The sequence below is a fragment of the Sinocyclocheilus rhinocerous genome, unplaced genomic scaffold, assembly GCF_001515625.1.
Source record: "Sinocyclocheilus rhinocerous isolate Xijiao unplaced genomic scaffold, SAMN03320098_v1.1 scaffold1053, whole genome shotgun sequence".
Taxonomy (NCBI): domain Eukaryota; kingdom Metazoa; phylum Chordata; class Actinopteri; order Cypriniformes; family Cyprinidae; genus Sinocyclocheilus; species Sinocyclocheilus rhinocerous.
Window position 1 is genome coordinate 1083872 of NW_015638958.1, and position 8644 is coordinate 1092515.

Below are 8644 nucleotides of genomic sequence, written 5' to 3' on the forward strand. Positions count from 1 at the left end.
TTTTTTCCCCCATGCCATCTCCAGCTTAAACAGCTAACATATGAATCATTACCTGCGTTCTGTAATTCATTTCCGTAATTCATCATTCTACATCCTTAATTATTGCCTCTTTCTCAAGTATTATGTAAATACATACGCATATCTCTTTATTTATACAACTGTATATAGAGTAAATAATGCACAAATCTGTACATAAATCTACTGTTCCAGATTCATACACATTATTCATTAAGTTTTTACTATTTAAAAGATTTTTTTTGTTTGTTTGTTTTTTTCTGTTCTCATGTCAGATATGTATGTATGCATGTATGTATGTACCAGGAGCACCTTAAAAAAAACACAACAAATTCCTCGTGTGTTTGCACACACCTGGCGAATAAAGCTAATTCTGATTCTGATTCTGATTCTGATTCTGAAATAGAAGTTTATGAAACAGATAATTTCTGACTGGATGTGCCTCATTTGAAGCCATTGCATTCTATAATTGATGCCGCTTTTGCTTTGAAACCATAAGGAAATTAACTATATTTAATCCAAAATAATTGTTTATTCAGATAATTATTACTAATAAATGCAACCTGCTATCGAAGATTGGTTTTCAGTCCTGCTTCTCAGCTATATTGAATACATTCTGATTGGTTCTGATTGTGTTGAGTCACACCTCGGTTTTGTTCAGTGCAGATAAGTTGCTTATTGCTGGAAACTTACAGAGAGAGGGAGGCTGAAAAAATCAGGGAAAAATAAAAAATCTGAAGAAAAGAGGTTCACGGTCGTGGCCAGTGCAGGTTTTGTTTGATAAGGGTCATGCTGAACGAGCGAGTTGGAAGTTGTTCCTGTGGTGGCCTTATTCCCCTCGTGTATCTCACAATCCGACTGATTAATCCTGACATGGGTCGCAGCGAGAGAGCCGTGGTGTCCTGGCCAAGGATGACTTAGTTGTGTTCCCAATCAAAAACGAGCACCTGCCTGCTTTAGTGTGCTCACCAGAGGACCCCAAATCCTGTCAGTGAGAGAAAAGGAGAAGGAGAGAGAGTGACCATCACGTTCCATTTATCACCATACAAAGACACGCACAGACAACTGCAGGCCCTAAAAATTACATCTGAGACTTCATCCCGATTTATCAAAACGTGACTTCTGACTGCAGGAGGTATAAATCATCATTTACTGACTTGCTGCAGGTAGAGGCAGCGTGTTCCCAGAGCACAGTCAGACAGCAGGAGACAGAAAGAGAAACAGCAGAGCTTTGATAAACGACTCTGTATGTGAACACAGTCCATCGCCGCTGTTCTACTGATCCTCAGGACAGGGCGACTTTAAAGGACGTGACGTGATTCTTTGTGAAATGCGGCGAGTGTGCAATGCTGTGTGAATGCTGATGAAGCTGGATTCTTTTTGTAATGCGAAAACGTTGGACTAATGTTTTCAAGGCGCTCAAAATGTTATCCTCAGCACCAAGGCTGCACAACCAATTGAAATAAAATAATGTGATTATTATTAACCGCATAAACAACATTAGGCTGTGAATGTAATTATATATATATAGTGGTGTGACTATATTCTTGGATTTTTAGTAGTAGTAGTAGTAGTAGTAGTAGTATTAAATATTAAGAAGACAATTTAAATGGGGTTTAAATTTAAATGTACATTAAGTACAACAATTCAAAATTGGACTAAAACAATATAATAACTAAAGTAGATCAAATAGCCTTGATATCTTAGCAGGAGAAATAATAAATGTTAAATGTTTAGCATATTGCAGTTTAAATAACCGTTGCATTATTTGTCCATATAATCCCAAAACCAAACTGTACAGTTCAGTTCTGAACGTGAGGACTCATCTGCATGATGTGCTGGCTTGACATTTCTTCCTCTCTCTCTCCTTCCTTTTCTCGTGGAAAATTATTACCATAGTCTCAAGAATCAATAGTAGTTGGGGTTTTTTCTTCTTTCAAATCTTTTCAAAAGGAGCAAACCAGTAACTTAACACAATTGGCCAATCAACTGGATGAGTTCAGCTGTGAAGAGTCTAATGTAATAAGTGGGCTTTAAAGGGCTAATTGACCCTGATGAGCCTCTTGTACCAGCTCTTGTTGAATCACTGGCTGGTTAGACCTTTAGCACGGTGAAGAGGCTGCTTCATCTAAACCCGACACGTCAGAGATGTCAGACTTCTTATCTAGCACATACACACACACAAAGACAATCCTCACCTATGACTGGAGAGCCTCGTGACTTTAATGGTCTCTAAGGAGCGAATCATCTAATATAGAATGCAATCCCTCAGACACTTTCACATTTCACTAACACTTTTCTCTTTTGAGTATTTTTAAAGCTCAGAGCAAGTGCAGATTAATTTGGATTGTTAATTAGCACTTTTAACATGAAATTGAAATATTACAAAGGGAGAACAAAACAAAAGTTAACATCAGAAAATGCTCCATTTTTCTCTTTCACTGATGCACTATCGTTAGTCTGGTGTGTTCAGCATGGAACCATGCCAGGGTCTTAACTGATGGAGAACAAACAGGCCTTCTAGCTTACGTTGCAGTATGTTTTCAGGACTCCAAATGTTTTCCTCTTTGCATGCTAGCCTATTCCGCTTAACTTTATCTCTTAGTACCCCCCACCCCCCTGCAAGTTTTTTAACAGATAAAATGTTGACCCTTATAAATATGAATTAGGTTTGGAAGAAGGCTCAGTGCCAAAAAAAAAGAAAATCTTTTTTGGACCATGTTATTTTGTGCAAGTCTTTGCTTTCAGTGCCCCGTTTGCTTTTTCCTCTGGTTTCTTTTTTACTTTTTAATAGTTTATATTACTCTTTTTTTTAAAACTGTACTTAAAACTAGAGCTGGGCAATAAAACTGAAATAATGTTCTATCTTGTAAAAAATGTACAGCCTTGTGATGACATGAAATATATAATTAAAATTTTTGCTCAGAAACTGCCATTGTTGCTGAAAATCAAGTAAAAAAAAAAAACTGGTAACACTTTAGTATAGGGACCAATTCTCACTATTAAGTTGCTTATTAGCATGCATATTATTAGCATATTGGCTGTTTATTAGTACTACATAATGTTAACATATATAACATTAAATACTAAATAATTTTAAAATATTTAAAATATTTTGGTCACACTTTATTTTAAGGTCCAGCTCTCGCTATTAAGCAACTATTAACTACAATTTTACCCCAATAAACTCCTAATTTGCTGCTTTATTAATAGTTAGTAAGGTAGTTGTTAAGTAGGTTGTGGGTAGGATTAAGGGTATATAATATTGTCATGCAGAATATTGCTGACATTTTCATGAATCACCGCTTTGAATGAATGATTCAATGACTCACTCATAAAGTGTCACTTTGAGTCATTGTTTTTGAATGAATCAATTGAGTTGATTCAAAGCTACTGTGTAATTTGTAAGAAGAGAATGCACATGCACAGACTTAAGTGATAACTGACTTGATAATAATCTGCAATATTTAACTTCATAAAATATGTAACAAAAAATCAGTTTAAAAAAATTATAAATGTCTCTTGTCACTTTTGTAATAAGCCATGAGTCTAGGAGGTCTTTGGGAAGGTCCCAGTAGGGCCCAGCCCACTTCATAAATGTTAGCATAGAAAGTTGTCCAGGACACTTAAATATTGTGCCAGGCTCTTACAAAGTTGCAAGACTGCTCGATTTTTTAGTAGATGGTGTGCTTAACCTCTTTTTGTTGTTAAAGTACCCTAAGCCCCTTTTTGGCAGGCACTTTGGCCAAGGCAATGTTTCGCATGAAGTATGCTTCTCAAAAACATGCTTTGAATCCCAAAACCCTTTTAGATTCCTGTATTGGAAGACCTGTTCTTTTTGTGTTGATATTGCATGATTCATTCGAATACAAGATGCACGGAGCAACGGTGCATTGTGACTTCATTCTAACCCTCCCAGGCCCCGCCCACTCTGGCTCAGTGCCCATGAATCACCTATAATCTTGTTGTCTCTGCTTTATTGAACATGGAATGTTTAGGTCCAGGTGAGATTACAGATGTGAGTGTTGACTCCGTCTCGTCCCTGCTGATCTGAAAGGTAATTGTGTGCCTCTCCCGCTCGGCTCCTCCTCCCCGCTCAAGGACGAGGCAGCTGGAGGCGTCCAGCATTGGCCATTGTGATTTGCAGCAACCAAAATTGCAGTCCAAATAGACCTGCCACTGCGTTATTGTGTTACAGGCACCCTACACTGACACGACACACACACACACACACACCTCTTCACCCCTACATCAGGATGATTGGAAATCAAAGATATTATCTTAATAGCAGGGAGTCTGAATGGACAATTATTTGCTGGCTTTGGTTTCTTATTATTGCATCCTTCACTCATGTTAAGCAGGTTTAAGATATGATTGTTGCATCTTTTGAAGGGGAAATTGGCCATCACTGTCTATTTCTGCTTCTCATCACTTCATGTTTAAAGTCAACATGAAATCAAAATTGACCCTATTTACTTTCTCAATAAATGTTCCTGCTCTTATTTTGCACGATTCATCAGTGCACGTTATTACAGAGGAAAAAAATACTTTGTCATCTTTCATCTATAACTTGCAGTGCCCAATGAAATGAATTTCCTTTTGGGCAGGTGTCACTTATGGCAGGTTATTGGTCAGTGATAACCAACTGGTAAATATTAACTAATAACCAAATAGCTGTTTAAGCTTTGTTTTAGGCTGCTGTTGTATTTAATATAATTTGATGTATTAAAGTTCACCACAACAATAGCAAATTATGACATTTTACAAAGAGATGTCCAAGGGTGCACTTTGAGCTTTAGCTTCATCGTACCAATCAAATCTCACTGGGACAGAGTTGGGACTCATTTTTTGGGAGAAAAAAAAAACGTTTTTGTTCATACAAATTATGATTACAGGTGCAGATTATTCGTTTAAGAACACATATTTTCATGCAGTTCCTTGCACAGTGTTATGACCTCAAAACACTTTTACCATAATGCATGATTTGTAACCTAATACCTGATGTTCCCATTATATAATTAGCTCCATATGTATGGCTTTTCTGATGTGGTAAACTTGCTCAGTAGCGCACCTGGTACAGCATTTCAGTTGTGATGGAACACATCTGTGAAACACTATCAAAGTGTTCAAAGACTTGCTTCAGCAAATGTGTTTTATCTCATATTTGCTTTTGTTAACATTATAGGTTTAGTGTAGGTAGTATGTTATTTTCAAGCGTGATGGAGCATTAGTCTTGTAGTGCCACTCACCGGACACTTTATTTCCAAACTGCCGTGATACATACAGCAACCAGTATAGTAAAACATTGCCAGATTCGCGTTGATCGGTTTTGGGTAAAACTGAACGCAATTTTAGCACCACTCTCTAAACATTTCACTGTGAAAGTGTCAATAAAACATGCAAGAAGCAATAAATGTCACCGCAAGCATGTTTTTCTAGTGGGCCTTGGTTGGTCAAGTAGTCCTTCACAATCGACTGCAAGTTTGTCCAGGTACGTTCTGCTTCAGAATGTCCACTTTTCATAATCCAATCAATTCCCAAAGGATTAAATAAAGCCCTACTATTTTTTTTTTTCAACTTCATAAAAATCCTTTTTATTTGAAAATGTCACGTCATCAAAGTCAAATGGGTTGAGAATGCTGTTTTATGTTGACTTTAATGTCTATATTGCTGCTAGTGTTTTATCTGCAACTGTTTTATTCTCAGATGAGTCAAGAGACTTTCTCTTAGTTGCTTTGTACAGTTTTTCCAAGAGAAGAAAGAGAATCTTTTCTCCATCTCTTAGCTGTTGATCTCTCATCACCTGCCTTTTAAAATTCATGCGGAGAATCAGAGACAGGAACATGCTTCTTATTGTAATGTATTCATTAAGCTTCAGTTCCCTGTTCAGTCAGGCTAGTGTGATGATATAAGCCTGCCTTGCTCGCAAATGAGTCCACTCAATGGCAAACAAGGACAATTATTTTATTGCCTCGCCACTCTCCCTGCCAAATGTTTGATCAAAAGCTATGTCAGCATCTCTTTTAGATGCACTCCACACATTCTTTGTTAGTACGAATATCATTCTGTGTCACTTAATAATCTCTCTGTATATTTAAATATGAAAAACCCACTCTCGTCTGGCAGGCTATGACTAAATATCGCCTTTATTCACAGCCGTTTATGACTGCCGACTCTTCATCTTTCTTATCGCTAAGCCACGTAAGTACTTTATTAGCTGGTTGTTTGGCCAAGCGGTGACCTCACTGTACTGTCAGGGTCGCGTTAGCAGAGCAGAACCGCACAGTGAATATGCTATAAAGCCAGGGGTTAATGAACATCCTAGTGTGTCTGATCCTCAGTCTGTCGAATGGAGTCATCAGTAACTCTGTATCCAATACCATAATTCACCCTGCTCTTGGTCCTGTGAGGGCACAGCTCAGCGCCCCTAGAGAGCTCATTACCAGAGCTGCTCACATTAGCCCTGTAGTAACCTTCCACAACCTGGCACAACGTCAGCCCGAATAAGACTTCCAAAATGGCCTCCGGTCCAGCTGATGAATAACGCGGCCCTGTGAGAATGAGAAATGGAAATAAAATACTTCTTCCATGGCTTGGGAGGAAATGGGACATTTGAGTGTCGTTAGACTGGGCACAAACACACATACAGAATTTTCCACCTGCCTTTTATCCTCCTATGGGCTTTTCACACTTGAAATCTGGTTATCGTAAACATACTTGAATATTGTGAATGCAAAGCTAATTTTTTCATTCCACGCAAACCATTCATGGATGCTTAGTTGCACAAATGTGTCATACATGGTTTTGATGTCACAACATTTATATATAAGCAAATCAGTATTCAGTAGCTTGGCAAAACCCAGATGATTTAAGATTTTTTTAATTAATATTTTTATTTAGCAAGGATGCATTAAATTGATTAAAAATCTAAATTGATAGTAAAGACATTTATAATGATACATAAGATTTCTATTTCCAACAGCCTAAATGCTATTCTTTTAAACTTTACTTTGAACAGCAATATTAGTGTTGTTTTACTCTGTGTATTTTTATTCAAATAAATGCAGCCTTTGATGAGATTGGTGAGCATTCTGAACAACGTTAACATATTCTTAAAGGGAGGCAGAGTAGCAGAACAATCTGTTTAATTCCATAATTTAACTAAATTGTTTGCTACTGTACTTTTAAGACATCAATCTTTAGAGAGAAGGTGAAAAATGGTAATGTAAAACAAAAATGTTTTTGATGGAAAAACCTTTACTAACACATAATTGGACTTCAGGGAAAGAAATGAAATGAAATTAAAAAAGTTTTTTTTTTAAATGTCATACTTCATAGCTGAATTCAAGTCTCTAATGCTTAGCTAAAAACTAGGAATAGTGTTTTCAAATGTGGTGGTTGATGTGCTGCATATGTAAAACTGCGGCTGCAGAGGTGGCACGTCTGCATGTAGTTGTAGTGTATCATAGAGACAGGCATTGCATCCATCAGTATGACAGCATTCAAGTTGCATAAGCTGCATTATTTAATACATTGCAATGTCAAAAACGGTGACTGACATGAGCAGAAGGCCATACAGCATGTGTGTGGCTGAGATACTTTAGCTACTGTAAAGTCAAAATATTTATAACTAGCAACCTGAATAACAACATTTAATTTAATGGAGTATTGAGATACACTGGCAGCCAAACGTTTGGAATAATTAGGATGTTTACATGTTTTTGAAAGTCGTCTCTTATGTTATATCAAGGCTGCAGTAGTCTTTGCTGCTTAATATTTTGTGGAAACTGTGATACTTTTTTTTAGGATTTTTTTATTAATAAAGTTGTTTTTTTTATCATAACTGTCTTACTATCACTTTTGATCAATTTAATGCACTGTTGCTGAATAAACTTTTTTTTTTTTTTTTTCAACTTAACTTAACCCAAACTTTTGAATGGAATTGTATCATCCCAGTAGGCACAGGATGTCAATATAACGTCAGGTTGACATTGGACATGAAGTCGGACAGACGTTGCATTTTGGTAGAGAATGAAAATTGGGTAGGCATCAGTATTTGATGCCAATTTGACATTGACTTAATGTTGGATTTTGGTTACACAACCTAAAAGCAACAAATATCAGCATCAGCTGACGTCTGCATTGGACATCAAATTAACATTGACATTAGAAGTTGAATTGACATTAAATTTTGGTCACCCAACGTCACAACAGAAATGTAACCAAATATCAGTGTCTTATGACCAGTGGTGTATAAAGTACCTGAAAGCCATACTCAAGTAAAAGTACAGATATCTTACCAGAAAATGACTTTGGTAGAAGTTGAAGTCACCGTTTAGAATATTACTTGAGTAAAAGTCTTAAAGTATGTGATATTTATTGTACTTAAGTACGAAAAGTATTTTTCTAATCTTAAACATACTTAAGTATTGTACAAGTAAATGCAAAATGGAAAACAAGCAAATAAATAAATGTTCATAAACAGCTTGAGTAGCAAGATTGTGTTCAGTTTTAACTCGTTCTTCCATTTTGTATTTTTGGGTAAGAATAAGCACTTCATCTGGTAGTGTCTTTCATTCCAACATGAGAAAACATTTCTGGAATCTGCATCTGAAATAGCATTTAGATG

The 8644-nt window shown here is 36.6% G+C and overlaps 1 protein-coding gene across 1 annotated transcript in view; it reads left to right on the plus strand.

The window, feature by feature from the left end:
• The window catches only part of LOC107750348 (netrin receptor UNC5A-like), a 191204-nt gene that overhangs the window by 139409 nt on the left and 43151 nt on the right, over nucleotides 1-8644 (plus strand). The window lies entirely within an intron of this gene.